We start from the raw sequence: 19365 nt of genomic DNA on the forward strand, positions 1-19365 counted from the left end.
CCTTGTTACGCAGCTTGTGAACTGTGAAAACATTGTTGAGAGGTGCTGAACTGGAAACACAATACTCTTATCCTGATATTAAACTGTGATCCTGGAGCTTGTCCTGGGACCTCGCAGGTGCGATCTTACACCTTTGTCCTTAGATTTTCTATACAGGATGATTCATTACAAGGTTTGCCGAGGGTAGATTAATTTTTATGATGATATTCATCTTAAATTGACAGTATTGGTAATAATTTATGCTGTTAAATACGGACGATTATCATTAGTATTTTTTACACTACAATACTAGTATTAACAATTTGTAGTTTCAACTGTCATAGAAAAATAATATTTACAAAAAATTAAATACAGTTAGAAACACTTATATTCCTAATAACAATGTTTATGTTGCAATGTTCAAGAATAATCAGAACATTTATCAAATTAATCAGAACTTATCTTGTCACACAAGATTTATTATTCGTGATTTTTTCAGTAATTATCGATTTATATCATTTTAAAAGTTGTATCCGCTTGATTTATATTCATCGAACTTTATTTTAGGAAAAAGGCCTTTGTTCTATCGAATAATATGATCAAAATACAGCCAGTAGTCAGGTTTTCTCCACAAAACTTAATGCAAATATATTTCAGTGAAAATATTTCATGAATTTTCTCGTGTTAGGAAGTTATTTTATTTTTTATATTAGTTACAACTATTTCTGACCTCATTGCGTTATCATAGTTACAACCTAATGATAAATGCTGATAATGTTATAGTAACTAAAAATAAATTACTAGAAAAAAGATAAATTATTGATATACATATCAAAACGTAAAAGTCCTTATAACCTGTCCGAATGAGAAAAACATTTAAAGTGAATTGAGTTTGAAGGCTTGAAAAAGTTGTAGGTTTTGGTCGATTGTGAGTCAAGTGTCAAGTGTCAAAATTTACAGTGCTTTTAGTGAAACAGCTTATGTCATGTATTGAATTGTCTTATTTATACATTATTTTAATATTTTTGTATTATAATTAGGTATTCTAATATGTATCGATGCTCTAATGTGTATAATGATTCAAATAAATTGTGTTCGTTCCAAAGCAAAAAGAAGAAAATATAGTTTCAACAGTGATAATTCATATCTGTAGAGATTATTTTGATGTAAGTTTTTACTATTTTTATTACCTTATATTATTTAATGTTACTTATAAACATAATATCCAGGTATAATAAATAACACTGTTGACATAATTTGAGGTTAGACCTCATTTATTTTATTTATTATTTATATGAGTCCTTAATAACTTTATTCCTGTTTTAGTTGCCAAATAATAGGGAAAATTATATTTAATATTATATGGTGAGCTTAGTTTTCCCAGTGTTCGTTAATTCCTGCAAGTGCCTACACAGCACATATTCTTACAATATTCGAATGCTAACCAGACAAAAGAAAATGGGCTTCTAAGACTACAAAACCAAACCAATACCTATATCTTCTGAGAATTCAAAGAAATATATGAAAAGGCCAAGTGATGATGAAGTATTGCAGTTGCATGTTCAGTTATAAATTTTTCAGGTTGTTATTAAAATAAACTTGAAAATCACAATTTGTTAATTTTTATTTATCCAAATATTACAAAGTAATTTACTACAATATCGATTACACTTTTTCATTCCACTGTGCTGATAAAAGTTTAATAAATTCAAACATCCATCATCAAATCTATATAATTTAAGTCTTTTTATGTTATAGTTACTATCAACCATGTAAAATTAACATTTTAATAGCCCTGTTAAATATATTTGCATCTGTATCTTAAAATTATTATCATTATAACGTTTTTCAGTAGATTCTTGCCAAGTTTCATACTGTTAGTATTTTGTAGTTAATTTTCTTCAACATTCCACCACATTCCATGACTAGCTTGTTTTGAATACTCACTAATTTCGATTCTAGAGGAGTTCTAATATTCCTATTAAAATTATTATTTCAGTAATAGTCATACAGCACAGAGGCATCGAAGAAGCAATTTTGAGCAAATTTAAGTTATTTCTATTTAAGTTTAAGTTTTTAGTTAGTTCTTCGTTTAATTTTACTAACAGTAGGCAGCACAATTTAATTAACAAAAATTTAGATGTTGGAATGCGGTAATGTTAGTTAGGAAACGCTAAATGACGTCAATGTTTCGTAACATTTCTGATAGTTGTTTGACTTAATATGGCGAACAATCTTACTAATCAGACTTTTAGTTTAAAAGTAATTATCATTTTAGAATCTGCCTATCCTATATTATTATTAGAAATCCATATTTTTGTGATTTTTTATTACGTTCATCATATTTATTGCTATAAAACTTAAATACTAGTAACTTTTTTGTAAAAACAATTTTAATAACGAAGAACGTAGCAATAACATATGAATTTAAGAAATAAATTACGTTAGTTTAATTTCTGATCATTTCGTAAACTAATTGCTAATAATTATATTAATAAACGAGATAGGAAATAATAAATTCTAACTCAGTAATCGATTAAGTGCTTACAGTGGCGGTCAGAGTAGGCCCGGAAAAGGGTAAGGGAAGTTCATTAATTGCTCATCTCCCCTTTATATTCGCATCGACACCTTCAGCATTCATAAGCAGTCTGCACACGACACGATTGTCACTTCATTCTAGGATTATACCGTCCAATCCCGAATTTATATCCACGTTCTCAACGAGACTTAAATAGCCTTTTAATAAGCCTTGATTTTGGCAGTTTATCCGAATAAAAATCGATATTTCAAACCTTCTTTTTTTTTTCTTTTCTTGTCCGCCTGTCGCCTGTCCTTCACCAACAGACCAGATTAAATGAACATTATTATTAGGTCGTGGATTGCCATGCCTTATGCAGTTGTTGTCAGTCGTCTTTTGTTAATATGTCAAAACTGTATTGTCCTTCCAATAAAACAACCAATGCATGTCATCAAAATTTATAATGAAACGTTTTCGCGTCAAATTTAAGTTTTGATTTATTTTCATTCTGACATAAAATACAAATGTAAATAAAATATTTAAACAAGAATAACGTTAATATAATATAATTTATTTTAACATTATGGTATATCTAATGCATATATCATTGAAGGATTTAAACAACAGTTAATCATAAACAGCCATAATAGATTGCAGGTTAGAGTTGCGTTATTATATTTACATTGAACTACTTTTCACACCACCTATGAGGTAGAGTTCTAGGCGCTATTTGATTAGCTTTATCCCCTGGAGGCTTAATCCATCTAAATTTACTATCTTACGTTTAGTTCTTGTTTTCTTCATTCCTGTTTTCCCTTGTCAAGTCAATTTGATATCAGTGTATTTCTCCGTATCTATTTCTTCTGTTACTGCCTGTGTACATTTTCCCCATAAAATTAGATTTAATAACTGCGTACTTTCTAATATATTTATCATATATACAAAACATTTGGTATTAATGCTTATATATATATTGAACAATTACCCAATCTGTTACACTCATAATACAATTTTCTACAGTTATCCTATCTTACCTATATATTAATCTTTAGCTGTTTCCCCTCTTGTCACCCTGTGTTGGCAATTGTCAGCATTAAGCCATCAGCCCATAATAAAAAAGTTTCATTCAGTCATTTTCACTATCAAAATCACTGTTCAAGTCAATTAGGAAGTTGTTGATTGGTAATCTATCGAAGAATTATGCACAATTCCATTATTTGTCAAATTGGTCTTCTGTCTATCTAATGGAGTTTATTCAAACCGAAGGTATTATTGTAGATAATGCTTCTTTCTACCGTGTATCTTTTTTCAGGATTGTGTCTAAATAAAGTAAATTCATAAAACACATACAATTAGTATATGTAAGTGACCAAACACTAGCTCAACTCCAAATATAAAGCCAAGCCTGTTTCCATCATGAACAATCTGCAATAAATTATTAAAAATATTCTGACTAACAAGGTTGAATAAAACATTATAAAGATTATAACGTCCATCAACTTTTGTGGTCTTTACACCCTTTATTAAGGTTTTTTCAAGAGTGGCCCAATTTAAATTTATATTTTTAAATATCCATTTCTCATCTAGATACATAAACCGAAATACTCAATCTTCTTTAATTTTTTTATGTACTTTTAAAAATGGTTTTTGAAGCAATGTCTTAACTAAACTTCTATTAGACCTCTTCGTTGTCGAAACCAGCATTCAGCATGTTGAAATCGATTGAGCATGGTTGCAATAAACTTCACATGATATTCGAAGACCTTCAACCGCCTTTTTCTTAAATTGTGAGTAGAAAAGTAAAGCTTCCCGCAAATACGATTTATTTGGTACAAATTTAGACTTTTTCAGCCTACTCATGTTTTGTTCACGGTTCGACAAAATGGCACTACTGTCAGTGAGGCTTCAACATAAAATTGATTACATATGTCATCCGTTGTAAATCCTTGATATGGCCTGATTATCTAACAGCAATTAATACGGAATTTTAAAAACTGTATATAAACTATAACCCCAAAACAACTATTTATCATATATATAGACATTCCATGCTAATTTTGCGTTGCAGTGAAATGAAAAAAATTTAATTGTATCATTGGACAGATGCCTGATTCCTCGAGTAGAATCAGCTAAATATCTCGGAATACATCTCGATGGTATATTAAATTGGAAACAACATGTTAGAATAAAAGCATTGATATTAGACGCAATATCAAGCAACTGTACTATACTGGTTAGTCGGAAGATAAACTAAACTTTACCTAAAATCAAAGATATTGGTTTGTCAGTCAATCATAAAGCCCATTTGGACTATGGGGTATAAATATGAGGTTGCACTAAAATATCAAACCAACTAGTAATCCAACGGTGCCAAAACAAATTTCTACGATTAATTACCAATGCTTATCGCTGCGTAACCAACGAAGAGCTGCACGATGACCTCGGAATCAAATGCGAAGTGAACCAAGATTTTGCCTTAAAATATGAAATAAGATTGCTAAATCACAGCAACACAGCTACTGAACAAAACGCAAGAAATTGAAGCAAAATCAGAATATTGAAGCGAACCAAACCACACGAACTTGTGTAGTGTATAAGTGTATTTTTAATTTTAGCTTAAGTATTTTAGTTTTATTAATCCCGTATCCGCCTTGCTTGTGTATTAATGTAAGTACCACAGAACAGTAGAAACAAATTAATTTGTAAATTCAAATTGTACTAAATTTAGTGTTTAGTGATTAGTGTTGGGAACTATCGATTGAAATTGACTATCGACTGTTTAGTAATTGACTACTTTTTACTATCGGCTGTTTCAATCGCTATTTTTGGTTCGACTGATTTTACTACTTTTTGTTAGTAGTAGTTATTGTATTGTAGTAGTAGTTAATTACTACTAATTTATAAGTGACTTTTTCAGTCGAGTGTTTTCAGTCGTTATTTTCGGTGCGACTGAATTTGTTACTATTTATTATCGACTGTTTCAGTCGTACTTTTAGTTACTGTTTTTGGTTCTACTAGTTTTATTCGACTGATTTTTAATGTTCTGGCTTGGTCGTCCTAGCCGCGCCCTTGACAAAAATGTATACAATTTTTTTGCTAGTTTACTTGTAGATAACCATATATTGTTTATTAATATTATAGCATTTTGTTACGATATTTTTCAAGATTGTTAATGTAATAGGGTAAGAAGATTAAAATTGAGAATGATAGTAAAATATTTTGACTGTTTTTATGACAATAATAGGTAATATTTCCATTACTCTCTCTATTCTTGGTAAAAAATATTTCCCTTCAAAAATAAATTAAGCATTTATATTATTTCATTCAGATCATTTTTAATTATGTCATGGATTAGTTTTTTTCTATGATTAGGTATATTTTTAATTTTTATATAATATTTTTGGTCATTGTACCTCTTTAGTTTTTTGGTTTTGTTTTTTTTATAGCATATTATTTAAAAACAGCAATTAACACATTGAAATACAAACATTTCTGGGTATTATTCCATTCCATAGAAAAATTCCATTTCTTTTTACAGATCCACAGAACATTCAAATATAAAAGTAATTTTACTTCGTTTAAAATGAAATTATATATTGCTTGTTAATAGAATTCAGTAATTATTTTTTTCCTTTTCTTTTTTAAGGTTCGTTCGTGAAAGAATTTATACATCTCCATCTCGCTTATACTACCGTTGGAAAATATAACCACATATAAAATTAATTGCCTCCGGTAATTATCTCCGTCCTTTCCTCTCTCACAATTTATACGAATAGAAAAAAACACTTGAACCGTGCATTTGACTGAAAATCAGTCGCTAGCTTTTTCGACTATCGACTGTTTGGTCTGTTTTCATTCGATAGTTCCCAACGCTAATATATATATATATATATATATATATATATATATATATATATATATATATATATATATATACTTTTGTTTTATGAGAAATTTCAATGAGACTAATTTGATGTTGAAGTTAATACTACCAAATTTAAATTGCTTCACCAGGAAAAACTTATTAATAAAAGCTTACCCATATAAATATCTGCCACTAACACGGGAGAATTAAATTTTTCGCCAACCCTTTTCGTTTTCGCCCCTACGCCTCTAACAGTTGAAGAGTTCAATTCAGCAAAGTAATTGGCCCATTATTAGCATACGGGATCGATTAGAAGCAGATTACATCATATTGCATCGAATACACGTACGGCGATATTCATATTTCAGCATCTTTTCCAGATTAGATTGATAACGGACCGTCTTTTCCGAAACGTTGATAGAGCACGGTGGATTGTTCTCATTACATTAATGTATTATGTGTTGGAATTAATTAGTAGCGTCCTACAAAAGATGTTGTGTGCTCTGCTACAACATATTATCAGTGAGATATTATTGCTAAACGCCTATATCAGTATACTTTTGTTTACCATTATATTTATTTTGTTGTATTACATTTTGACCCATTGGCCCTATCTTAGTCTCGATTTTAGTAATGGCTATGTATTAAGACTGCTGTTTTTCTATTAAATACACCTCACTACACAACACTACCCAAGATAAAATGGTTTGATTCTTTTGAGTCTGTGTCATGTTCTAGTATTATCTAAGGGTTGGAACACTTCAATATTGACATGAAAATGGCATAGGTATCTGAAGGTTTCGTTGTAAGTAATCAGTCCTATAGTATCTGAGTGCATCCACAATACTTTGTTCTGGGAAACTTGATTTGTATTTATATTGGTTTTCGCGAAACATCCCCATTATTGAATTCCGTATGTCCATACAGGTTTCAATACTTGTATCATAACAATTTATTATGTCCTGATCATTATGATTTTCTTCCAATTAACCAATATATTTTCCTATATTTGAATCCTAATTCTTTCATTTTATTTTTTTGAATGTTCCCTCCAGCGAAGTTTTGCATCAAGATTCATTCGAAGATACTTAGCGTTGTTGCTATATGGAAAGATAGTATTATTTATTGCACTTAATTAAATATCATTTCCATTAATCAATCATAATCAATAATCAACAAAATATTTATAAGTGGAAATTACTACTCCACTGAATATTATAACAAAGTAGCATAAGTAGTTTTTAGAACTGTAACAACTTCTGATCTTCAAATATAAGTATACATGATTTTCTTTTACTTTTATATAAACTAAATGTTCAATCTAATTGATAAAATGTTCAAAGAATAAAATGTTATATAATCACATACCTTATTGCATTAATCATTAAACACTTGAATATTTTTCAATGCTTTAAAATTTTTACAAATATACTGTTAATAATTCATAATTTCTTGTATTTGTCCTATGTGTTCCATCTATGCAAATTATGTAGTTGGTTTCATTTCAACACCTGCATATTTTCATTACTTTATTTATGTATTCTTTATATATATATATATATATATATATATATATATATATATATATATATATATATATATATATATATATATATATATCCTTCAGTCTCACACTTGTGGATAGCACATTTTTAGTTTGTCTTCTATGGCTTTCATATACCTATTGCTGTCTATTTCGCCTTATGTCCCACGATGGAACTCGAATGAACTCACTCAGAATTCTATGAAACTATTTTATAACTGTGAATATTCTATGGAACATTCATTTTAACCTTGATGCACAAATTAACGTATTTATTACCTACAATATTCGGTTCTAATGAAACCTAAATTAATCAGAAGTTAATACTACTAAAATTTACAGAAAATAACTTAACAACCTTCAGAATTATCTCTAGTGACAGGTCAATTGAAAAGTCACCGGTCTGACACATACATAGCGCTACTAGAACTACATCTATATATTTTTTAGTTAGCCCTAACCCTCAAAAGATGCGTGTATAAATTTGATAGTTGTCGGATCATTAGTTTGTGAATTATAGCATTTTGGGTGAAGCAACTTTTGTTATTGTGAAAGAAATGGATAAAAAGTAATTTCGCGTGTTGATAAAATATTGCTTTTTGAAAGGATAAAATACAGTTGAAGCAAAAACTTGGCTTAATACCAAGTTTCCGGATACTGCCCCTGGAAAATCAACCATCAAGGATTGGTGTGCTAAGTTTAGACGTGGTAAAATGAGCACCGAAGACAGTGAACGCAGTGGATGTTTAAAACAGGATGTTACCGACGAAAACATTAAAAAATGAACAAAATGGTTTTGAATAACCGTAAATTGAAATTGGATGAAATAGAAGAGACTCTGAAGATATCAACTGAACGTGTACATCATAGCATTCACCAATATTTGGGTATGAGAAAGCTCTGTGCAAAGTGGGTACCGCGCGAGCTCACTTTTGACCAAAAACAATGACGAGCTGATGATTCGGAGCAGTGTTTGAAGATGAAAACCCGAGTTTTTGCGTTGATATGTGACAATGGTTGAAACATGGCTTCATCATTTCACTCCGAGGTCCAACCGACAGTATTCTGAATGGACTGCACACTATGAACCTGCTCCAAAGCGTGGAAAAATGCAACAGTCGGCTGGCAAGGTTATAATAACAAGGCGTCTGTATTTTGACTTGATTGACTACCTTGAAAAAGGAAGGACCATCAACAGCGACTATTACATAGCGTTTTTGGACCGGTTGAAGGACGAAATCGCCGAAAAACGGCCGCATTTGAGGAAATAGAAAGTGCTGCTTCATCAAGACAATGTACCGTATCACAAGTTAGTGAAAACGGTGGCAAAAATCCATGAATTGGGCTTCGAACTGCTTCCTCATACACTGTATTCTCCATATCTGTCCCCCAGCGACTATTTCCTGTTCTCAGATCTTAAAAGAATGTTCGCTGGGAAAAAATTTTCGTTGAATGAAGAGGTGATTGCCGAAACTGAGGCCTATTTTGAAGCAAAGGACAAATCGTACTACAAGAATGGTATCTAAGAGTTGGAGGGTCACTATAATCAATAATATTACCCTTGAAGAGAATTATGTTGATTTAAAAAAAATAATTTTGCCAAAAAAATGTGACTTTTCAATTGACCTGTTAGAATGATATATAATGTGTCTAGAACCATATCAATTAATCAATCCTTAACCTTATCCTTAAGAAATAACTATTTTTATATTTTCTTTTTTTTATCAGACATCAAATTAAATCGATTCTTGTTATTCTCGAATTTTGTTATTCTATCTTGGGATGGAATGTTTACATATATTGAGATTTTCTTTCACAGCTGTATACACCTTCCGACAAACCAGACATTGTAATTATTAAACTAACTCTCCGTTTTAACATCGTTTTAAATGTAAAATTTAAGAATGTCGTCCGATTCAAAAAGGCCTGCCGGCATTTTGCGGTACAACATTACCATTAGGTTTTGATTTTTAAGAATTACGCGTCCGTGGTTGACATGCCGTATAACAGTGGGAACATTCACTTAATTTTAACGAACAGTATCCTTTATTTTATTTTATAAATTAAAAAAAAAATCTTTAACGCCAGCGAGATTCGGTTCTAAGACGTCGGCGAGTTAAACTTTTGACGACACTAAAAAATCTTTCCAACCATGTCTATACAAATTTCTATTGGCTAGGACTGCACATGCGCACTTGTTCTAATCTAACCTCACAGTTTTCATAACTCGCGTCCTTTTCTACCACTCCTTTCGTACCATAGTCTCAGTTGTGGTTAAATGTCATTCTTAGGTTAATTTTGTATTTACATTTTGTTGAGGTAATATAAGTATTTCATAGGCAAAATTATAAGCAGATAATGCGAAAATAAGTGTATAAGGTATGAATTATTAATAAAATATTATCATTTTATAACACTAATTTTGTAGATTGTTATGGAACAAAGGATATATTTGTATGTTAAATAGTATGGAAACCGAACTTATTTGAAGATTATAGTAAAGGTAAGAATGAAATATCGTCATCTTTGAACCAAATTATAAAATTAGGACCGAGTAATTTGGTGCATCAATCAAGATGAAAGGAATGTGTCCTTCAAAGTTAATTTGTAGTTTATAAGACAATGGAACTTTGTATTATAGAGTGTGTAATATTTGTGTGCATAGGTATGCCTGTAGCTGTCCAGAGTATACGATAAATAATACTATAAATATAATAATAAATATAAATGATGGAAAATGGGCACTAATTCTTTTGCAGATAATGTAGCAAGTGCTCTAGGAGAGCAGACAGTGACTAATTTGCAGGACAAAGAAGAAACTAGAAAAATCTTGCAAGAAAAATATATACAGGGAGAAGCGGAATTATTACATAATTACACAAAAATATTAGGCCTACAAATTCTTCAGGGAACCATCAACATTAGTGTCAAACCTAAAACTGTATTTGTTATTAAAAGTGTGTATTCTGCTACAAACTATTTAAACCAAATCATATCATAAATGTGTCTACCGACTGTAACTGATGCACTGGGACTGTGAATTAAAATTAAAACGCTGGGAATCATCGGAAGAATCACCGATATCCTATCTTCTTCAATATGACAATGCTCGTCCACATATCTCTAAACCGGCTAAACCATATTTGGAAAGACGATAACATCATATGAGAAATTCTAAGTCACACTTTGTTTATTTGCTTTATTTATCTGGCTGTATTTTACGAATATATCGATGTATGTGTACACTGTCTCGAACATAATACTCATAAAAAAATTATCAATGGCAGTTGTACGTTAGCGAATAAATACAATATCTCTACTAATGTGTTATCATTTTTATTTTGATGGTGTTAAAATAATTGATAAATAAAAGTAAATATACTAAAATTATATCAACAGACATCTTTAAAGTTCTGCGAAGGTATTAAAATCCAATATCGATATCATCCACGGCTATCGATCACATTCTAAGAAAACCATATTTCAACGTAGCTAGAATAAATGCTAAGAAATGAAATTACGAATGTTTAGTTATCAAACTATAACAAAAATAAAATATTTTTACAAAAAATTTGAACCGACTTCAAAAAATAAATAAGGTACTCACTAAAATATAAAAAATAATCAAAATTAGAATTTTAACACACAAAAAACTTTTTAAATATTTTTTTAAATATATAAAATTTCTCCGTATAAAATATATACGTAATAATCCTTGTAATAACTAAATAAGAATCAGTTTGAAGGCGGTTCCGTGCCCAAACAGTTATATTAAATTAGATTTGTTTTGTTTCCTCTTAATTTTGTGTTTATGACATAATTATATTATTATTTTTATATTGTTTGAGGGCTCGACACTTGTTAAACTGAAAAAGCTTTTGCCCCATACACACTTCCTACTGCTGAAATCATACCTCACAGACAGACATTTTATTGTCAAACAAGTTGACGAATACACTGATCTACACCCAATATATTCGGGCGTTCCCCAGGGCAGTGTTCTTGGCCCATTGTTATATCTATTGTATACATCTGACCTACCAACCTCAAGAAACATTACTGTTGCAACATATGCTGACGATACATTTTATCATCACACAAGAATTCAATATCAGCCACAAAAAACCTCCAACTTCATCTTAACAAAGACGAATTGTGGTTGAAAACGTGGCGTATCAGAGCAAATAAGACAAAATCTACCCATGTGATATTCACCCTTTGTGGAAGAACTTAAATATAATAATCATGAACTTCCGCTCATCGGGCTTAAACTAAACCAAATGTAGTGGCTGATCGTAAACTGGCGTAAATCTAAATTATTATTAGATAACAAGGTTTTGCTGTACAAGTATATACTTAGGCGACGATGCCCCGTATTACGTCTCCAACAAACTAATTAAGCGCGATGTCCCCTTAGAACCCATAACGAGTGTGATTCGAGCTGTTAGTGCGAAGAACTCTGAAAGACTATTAGTGCATCCCATTACACTCGCCAAACAGTTAAATGTGCGCGATGACAGTGTAGTGCATAGGCTCAAACGCAAACTACCATACGAACTGGTTAATAGACACATAGAGTGAGATTTAATAATCTCTAAAATAAGTTAGAATAGTATCTAGAATAAGGTTTAGATTATAAGTTGGACAGCAGATCACTTACTGAAGCGATCTTCTACATGTTGGGATAGTTATATTATACAACGGAAATCATATAATAATACTTATTGCCTACGGGCAGATTGCTGAAGTTCTAAGAAATTAATTTTAAAAAAATTAAACGTTACAAAAATAATTTAGTGAATTTAAATTTATATTGCTTTGAAAAAAAAAACATCCCTTCTAGGTCTTATCTGTACCGGAAATCGGCATTTGAACGATTTCCTTGGAATATATTTACCTGTAAAAATCACGGTTATTACGAGATTTATTCATTCATCGTTTTTAGACCAAAATCGCTAACAGAATCGGTGCTTTAGCTTTTAAAACGCCAATTATCCATTATTTGCACATCTCATCCTCGCAAAACTGAGTTACCGAAGATACTTGAAGATGAATGGTACCGAAACTACGATGAATAGTACCGCTGCATCGATGCTCTTAAAGACGGATGTCGGCCCGATGAGCCATGAACGTTTTCGGTTGATGCCATTGTCATAGTTTCACCTCCGGGTTATATCATGAACGGGCTAAATAAATTTACAGCCAATGCATGGCTTAAAATGTTTGCTCTTTCTTATTGTTACGTCTTTAGCCGTTTGTTAAATGAACCCAAAAATGATATCAAACATAGGGTTTCTTCCTTTTTTTCCAATATTTGCTCAGTAAATTATTATACCTACTGTTTGGCAGTTCAGGTTAGTTCTATTAGAATTTTTTTTATTACACCTTATGCCTAGTACAATCTGAATTTACAAATTAATTTATTACTATTGTTCTGTTGTACTTCTATTCATACACAAGCAAGGCGAGTACGGAATTAATACATCCGTGTGTATTTCCCAAATTAAAATGAAATTAAACTACTTAAGTTAAAGTTAAAAATACACTTATACAGTAAACAAGTTCATGTGGTTGGGTTTCATTCAAACTTCTGATTTCCTGCGTATTGTCCAGTAGCTGTTTTGCTTCCACTTTGCTGTGATTTAGTAACCTTATTTCACGATTTAAGGAGATATCTTGGATAACTTCGTGAATCTAATTGATTACGAGGTCATCGTGCAGCTCTTCGTTGATTACGTAGCGATGTTAATCAAACGAAAAACTTTGTTTTGACAGCGTTGGATTACTAGTCAGTTTAGTGTTTTAGTGCATCCCCATATTTACACACCACAGATTCAAATTGGCTTTATGATTAACTGTTAAACCAATCTCTTTGATTTTAGATCAAGTTGAGAATATCTTCCGACTAACCAGTACAGGTTATTGATTTTAAGTCTAATCTGCACCGCCTTTAGTCTGATATGATATTACCAACTTTTCATTCCACCGTAACGCAGAATTAACATTGACAAATTTGGAGCTGTATTTTATTGTATTTTCCAATCTCTAGTCCATTTGTAAATCTTTTTGACTGCTACTTGTACTCTTTCCATAGCCTTAGGCAGAAATATATCCTTTGTTATGATGACTGTGTCGTCGGCAAATGTTTCAAGTACTGTTTATTTTGATGTAGGAATATCAGTAGTATAGAGCAGATACAGGAGTGGTCCTAAGACACCACCCTATGGAACTCCAGCCGAAATAGGTTTAAATGTTTAGAATACCCCTTCATGCGAAAATCTAAATGTTCGTTCGAAAATATATGATTCCAGCGGCTAACTTTAATTCTGCAGTAGTAATTTGCTCACTTTGTAGATTAATCCCAAATGCCATATCCGGTCAAAAGCTTGTGGGACGTCCAAGAATACCACAGGGTAGTATTTCTTTTTTTTTTTCGAATGCTTTTTCAGCAACCGCTGTTATTCTGTGCACTTGGTCGATTATCGAGTAGTGCTTTCAAAATCCAAAGCAGCGAAATAGGCCTGTAAGATCCAACTTGTTTTGCCGGTTTGTCAGGTTCTTTAAGCATAATTATTCAAGCAATATTAAGACATTCCGGAACATGGTTCCTCCTCAGAGAGGCATTGAATATATATGTCAACATAATTACTGATTTTTGGGATCTCTTTCAGTAACTCAGGTGAAATATCATCAATTCCAGAAGCCTTTTTGGGATTGATGTTGTTATCAATTTCCGTCATTCCTTCCACTGGAGTAATTACATTTACAGCTACATCGAGCTGATTAACGAAAGTTGTATCCATTGTGGATTCTATATCATTCGATTGGAATACGTTAGCCAAATGTTGTTCGAATATTTAAGCTCTTTTGTCATTGCGTCGAACCCATTTATTTCGTTTATTTTTATAGGCAATACTCCAATAATTCGTTCCTTTCCATGACGTGTAATCTTTATCTGTTTCCGAACTTAAATCACTTCCATATTTTTCGAAGCAATTCTGTTTATATTATTTAATCCATTTTAATTTAATCCCCTTTTAGCTTCTGGTCTTTCTTTATTAATATTAAAAAATTCATGAAAAACATATTTCCAAGGCTGTTTCTTTAATTTACATTTGAGAATGATTTATAATGTATATTTAAATCGAGTTTAAATACGAATACGTAAGTACTGATGTATTTCAAGAACATCGATATTTGAACATCCCGTATACTAATCTACGAGAGACCAGTGTGAAAATTCAAAACGGTCGAATGAAAGGCTTCAGTTCAGCAAAGGCGTCGCACTCTTGAGATTCTGGAGTTTGATAGGCCAAACGTTATGTCAAATAATTAAGTTAATGTAAGGGGTTATAACGGCACGTACGATAGGGTTCTTCTTTTTTTCTAATTTGGTTGAAACTTCCTTTCTCCGTATTATATCAGAGATGGACAAAAAGCTAAAAGAGATTATTGATAAGCTGTATTTTTTCAGAAGCTCTCTCCTTTTTTTCCACTTTGAGAGTTAATCAAAAAAATATCCATTTAACAAATTTGTTCTCACATTTAAAATGCATTAAAGTTGATACCAACGAAAATACTTTGAAGTATTGATCTTAGTTTATATTTACTACATGTATTATACTAGATTGATCAATATTTCGTGTCTGTTGTGTCTGTGTCTGTTTTCCCATTTAGGATTTATCTAGATTGGACCTACTGCTTAACGTGGTCTCCGAACCACGGTCTTCAGCATTAAACCTACCGACTGGCAAGTGATCACCTTGGAGATTATCCCAGAAAACATCCGGTCTCACCTAGCCTGGTTACTGGCGTGACTAGGATCAATTTCCTAGTCGGATTTTACATTCTTGCCTTTTGGGACAATCACAAACAAAAATATAGGACCGTGCCCCAGTAGGATTCGAACCTGCGAATATCGCAACAGTAGAACAGTAGTATTTTTTAAAAGAAACACAAACATTTTTAGGAACAATTTTCAAAATATCATCTTAACTGCAGCACATTTTTATGATCTTATATAAGAACTATCAAGACCTCTCACACTCTTGTAAGAAAAATAGGCGTGGTTGACCCCATGCCTCCAAATCGCTTTACGTAATAAATAGATGGCCCTTAGCGATTATATAATGACTATGGGAGGTTCCTATTGAGGTTTATGAAATATTATTAAATTAGTAGTAAGTATGATTAAATGCTGATTCTTCTGATTGAACATCCGTCAAGTGATATAATTAGATTTTCGTCATTTCACCGAAACGCCAAATTAATATGGACAGCTTCGGAGCTATTAAACTGTATTTTCTAGTCCTCTAATATTTTTGTAGATCTTGTTGACTGTTACTTGTACTTTTTCTACCGCCTTAGGTAGATATATATGTTTTACAATGATCGAACTGTGTCGTCGGCAAATGTTCCAAGTACTATTTCTTTTACTGTTAGGATATCAGCAATATAGACCAGATATAGAAGTGGTTTCAAGATACTACTCTGGGGGACTCCAGCCCAAAATGGGTTGAAGTGCTGGAAATGCCCCTTCATGCGAGACTCTTTTGAATATATATAGGTTTCCAGTAGTCTTTATGCACAGCAAAACTTTATTCCCATGAATATTCTGTTTCAGTTTCAATATGAATGACTTTCCTTGACTAATTTTACTCGACTTTATAATCTTAGGATAATCATAGTAGATCCACATTTCATCGCCAGTCATAATACGTCACAGAAAACACGTTTTTTTGCTTGGCAAGTAATGGAATCTTAATTGAAAGAATTTAAAAAAAAACGATTTTTAAAAGTGTTTTCTATAATACTAAATAACAAACTGTAAAATTTTGTGTAGTGTAATGTTAAAACCATGATATTTTCAGTTATAATCTTGTCAATAAAACGGCCAATGCACGTTAAAAATAACGTAGAATATAGTATCAAATACAATTTGTAAAAATGTTAATTTCATTTTAAACTCTGAGCTGATTTTTTCGTCTCATTTTACACTACTTGAAAAGAGATAAAATGCTGTTTGATGCGTCGGAACAAACACAATATAAAATTCGATTTGCGTTGGTACTGGTCATCACTGGTGACAAATATCTACAAAATTCTTCAAACCACTAAACTTTTTAAACCAAAATTTAGGTTAATGCGGCAACATTGCGACGTGCTGGCATTAGAAATTATAATGAGGCGCATTGGCTATTCTATTTGATAGATTATATTAGTTTATTTATTTTTTACATGGATGTTTCGTATTTTCACCAATAAATATCTGTGATCAAGAAACATGCAAGCACTTAATATTTTAAACCGTCAATTTTAAAAATTGTTTTAGTGATTGACCTTTATATATAGAAAGTTTACAAGAAATAGAAAGTAAACAAGGTGAAATATTATATACACATGTTTACATTTTCATTATTATTAACAATGTTTAAACACTAAAATGAAATGCAGTGATAACGACGACACGTAAAATTGTAAACAACGTTCATTTCCTTGACGTAAGATGCACTACTTAAATGTACAATTAAGTGATAAGGTATTATAAAGAGAAAGTGTGATATTTCGGGAGTAAATGCTTTTAAATACCCTATAGAAACCGACTGGTAGAGGTATATATTCTTGTTGCGGAAATAATGCTATCGATATTAGTAAAAGACCGGGTTTTTATCCGGTGTTCCTGTCGGTTTGCTTCAAAGCTCGCCGTAACGCCGAATATGAATGAATTTGACCGAAAATATTTGATGCAACTAGACATAACAAAACCACTGCATGCGGTCGTTGAATATTACGAATGTCGACCCACAGGTCGAACATTGGAACATCTCAATGCCCTCTCCTTTACAATGGATCCGTTCGTTTTGCAGCTACCAGATTAAGCAGTTTCCTTTGCTTCCCCTCGGACGGACATATACAACAACTACTTTGCTAATATCCTTAAGCAGATTACACCGTAGTTACGTTAGTTCTTCAATAGTAGTTTAACTCAGGGGCGTTACATTTATTCACGCTTATTTTTTTATTATTTGTGATCTTTAAGTATATTTACGGAGATTCAAGCTATATTTATTAGGTTCTTGCATATAGTCTATTCAAAGTAGCAGTAAACTAACGTTATTTCAATTTATGACTTCAGAACGGTTCAATGTTGCCTCACTTTACGTTGACATTTTACGCATTTTATTTTATTTAATTTTTTTTGTTTCAACAAAAATATTATAAAATATAATTTATTTTAACGTTATAGTACATTTAATGTATATATTATCGAATGACTTAAACTACAATTAAGTAAACAGCCATAATAGTTTGTAGGTTAAAGTTATTTTATTATATTCACATTGGACTCTTTTCTAAAACATCTTTGGCATCCCCTGAAAGTTTAATACACTTAATTAATAATAGTACAACTGAGTAATTTATTTTATTTTCATTAGGGAGTATATTTACCTTTTTATTTTAGTTCTTGTTTCCTTTGTTGCTGTGTTTCCTTGTCACATCATTTTGATATCACTGTATTCCTCCTTAGTCTCTTCTGTCCTCACAATCACTGCATTATCTCTAATGTATTTACCATATCTGCGAAACAGTTAGTATTCATTCTCTCCGATTACATTTTTAACCAAATGCTCATCTACATTTTCAACAATTACACAAATATCTGTAGATAAATTTTTCACAATCTACAATACGATTTTCTACATTTATCCTATATTAGTTTATCCTTAACCATCCATCCAAGTTATCCTTGGTATTGGCAGCATTGAATCATAATTTACATGCAATAGGCCATACATTATATACCTTAACATGACGTGAGTTCACTGCTACTTTGGATAAACTACTTTTTTAAATTTATTAATATATTATTACTAGTTATTGTCTACTAAGTTACATTTTTTCTCGACAGTAACTTATAAATTAAGTACTTATCTAGGAAGACCCATTGGCCCATGGTGCTGCAGTATCTGAGTCCATCCACCTATACTTCTCAGCACTGTATTGTGAAATACTTGTATCATGTTGATATTATTTCTCACAGAACATCGCCATAACTGAATTATGTTGGTCCATATGGCAATGTGGTATCTATTTCAAGTTGTAAGAGTATACCTTTCACAACACTTGTAACGTATAGCCGTGCATTATCATGCAACTTGATTTTCGCATTTGGGATTAACGTAGTAGATCCACTTCATCTCCAATAATAACACGCCACAAAAGACAGCGATATTCAGTTATTTTGTGTGGTCACCATTATCAAGACTTTTACATCGTTTCCATAGCATATAAAAGTCTTGAAACAGTTGATTTATGAGCTGCCTGAAAACTATTTGAGAATTTAAACTGAGTTTCCATTCAATAAGTATGATAATTTATTGACTTCAAAGATTTTTTGTCATCAAAGTCATTCCTTGTCATTGACATCAAAATCAATGCTTTTAAATTATTAAAAATAGA

General features: G+C 31.4%; 2 long non-coding RNA genes across 2 annotated transcripts; both read left to right on the top strand.

Annotated features, from left to right (window-relative positions):
- The first annotated feature begins 771 nt into the window (after positions 1-771).
- LOC143197329 (uncharacterized) lies at positions 772-1591 on the top strand. Its single transcript, XR_013005978.1, has 2 exons — positions 772-1145; positions 1306-1591. It is a non-coding gene; the product is annotated as an uncharacterized LOC143197329 (long non-coding RNA).
- Positions 1592-10025: 8434 nt separating this feature from the next.
- Positions 10026-11215, top strand: LOC143197334 (uncharacterized). Its single transcript, XR_013005983.1, has 3 exons — positions 10026-10284; positions 10334-10408; positions 10665-11215. It is a non-coding gene; the product is annotated as an uncharacterized LOC143197334 (long non-coding RNA).
- The last annotated feature ends 8150 nt before the right edge of the window (positions 11216-19365 follow it).

Source organism: Rhynchophorus ferrugineus, unplaced genomic scaffold (genome assembly GCF_030347505.1).
Source record: "Rhynchophorus ferrugineus isolate W39M unplaced genomic scaffold, kcgeb_rfMv2 rfM5, whole genome shotgun sequence".
NCBI lineage: Eukaryota > Metazoa > Arthropoda > Insecta > Coleoptera > Curculionidae > Rhynchophorus > Rhynchophorus ferrugineus.